The 1,736-nt window shown below is 44.1% G+C and overlaps 1 pseudogene; it reads left to right on the plus strand.

Moving 5' to 3' along the window:
• The first annotated feature begins 1,357 nt into the window (after nt 1–1,357).
• Nucleotides 1,358–1,474, plus strand: LOC124797100 (annotated as a pseudogene).
• Nucleotides 1,475–1,736: the final 262 nt, after the last annotated feature.

Genomic DNA, 1,736 nt, shown 5'->3' on the forward strand with positions numbered 1-1,736 from the left:
TATGATCGATAAGGAACTTCACTGAAAACATAATTAATAACAAAGGGAGCAAACGATTCGGATGGGCAGACCTGTAGCCCCAACTTTACCACTAGAAATCTGTATGATGTTCAGGACTCTGTGTTTGGAGTGTTTTGGTGTAAGGGACCCACGATCTCCAGTAGCCTGTTAGAGAGTAACTCCATTTCGTTTCACTTCTTTCGTTCATTTACTTTAGTATCTGTATCGTAGTGAAGATACATATACAACACTGCAAATGTCAACTTTAACGTTGTTTGGTAACAAACTTGTTCCATTCACATGCGGTACAATGCGACCAAGATATTATCGCACTTGGTCTCCCGTGGCTGTTATCGGAAACACGCGGTGACGTTACAGCAAACAAGTGCAGTGGTGAATAAGGAAAACGTATCGCACTGTGAATGATATCAAGACAGAAAATCTTGTATTCTGGGCGTTCACAGTTGTAGAATTGTGGTATCATAATGAATAAGGCCCCTTTAGCTGTATGATAAATCCTTATTTAGTATCCAACTGGTCTCGCGGCTTTAGTGCGACATCTTCATGGATACATCAATATATAAACAAGAGTACATACAGATGTACCACAGAAGACGTGGCTCCAACGACGCGAAACTAGTTGGGCCATAAATAAAGATTTATTATACTGATGAAGTCGTCGTATTAATCGTGGTACGATTTCAGGACAATTGTGCATAAGCTACCAAGTGATTCAGCGTGTCTTGGCGGAATATCACGACATAAACACACGATAAGCTGATCGCAGCCCCCTAACTTCGAGGTGCAATAGTATTGTGGTCGACTAACGCTTTCTGTTGACACTACTTCACACTTTGGCCGCTAGTTTGTTTCGAGTACTGCTCGGTTCTGTATCGGGTTCATTACCTTCCGGCAGAGTTAGTTGTATGTTAATACTGAGACACGGTAGCGTGCACAGATCCAATAGTGAAGAGCTGGCCAGTACACACCTGGTTTATGAGTCCACTGAATGAAACACAAGAGCAGAAGAAAGACACGTTTTTTACCTGTTCCTGCAGTAGCGGCATCACGTCGCTCGGCTTTTGCATCCATGTCTGGTGCTGTGGGTTTTGATAATTACCAAAACAGTTGAAGCAATATTACTGTAGAAAGAAAATTAATTCTGGTAACAAACGAAATAAATCGTAATCATCCCTCCTACATTGTAATGATACAACGGAGAACACGGGTCTGTTACACCAATACACTCAATTAGTGAATAGCCTTAGATATTTAGCTGGATTTCTGTTGCGATGAATGACCTACACTGACGCACGCATACACTCTGAATTCATTGATCATCTCTTGACTTTATCAAAGCAATGGCCTTGCCGCAGTGGATACACCGGTTCCCGTGAGATCACCGAAGTTAAGCGCTGTCGGGCATGGCTGGCACTTGGATGGGTGACCATCCAGCCGTCATGTGCTGTTGCCATTTTTCTGGGTGCACTCAGCCTCGTGATACCAATTGAGGAGCTACTCGACCGAATAGTCGCGGCTCCGGTCAAAGAAAACCATCATAACGACCGGGAGAGCTGTGTGCTGACCACACGCCCCTCCTATCCGCATCTTCAACTGAGGATGACAAGGCGGTCGGATGGTCCCGATGGGCCACTTGTGGCCTGAGGACGGAGTGCTTTGCTTTGACTTTATCGCTACAAAAGAACTTCTATAACTCTGAAACATGTGTAGAAAGT

Source organism: Schistocerca piceifrons, chromosome 4 (assembly GCF_021461385.2).
Source record: "Schistocerca piceifrons isolate TAMUIC-IGC-003096 chromosome 4, iqSchPice1.1, whole genome shotgun sequence".
NCBI lineage: Eukaryota > Metazoa > Arthropoda > Insecta > Orthoptera > Acrididae > Schistocerca > Schistocerca piceifrons.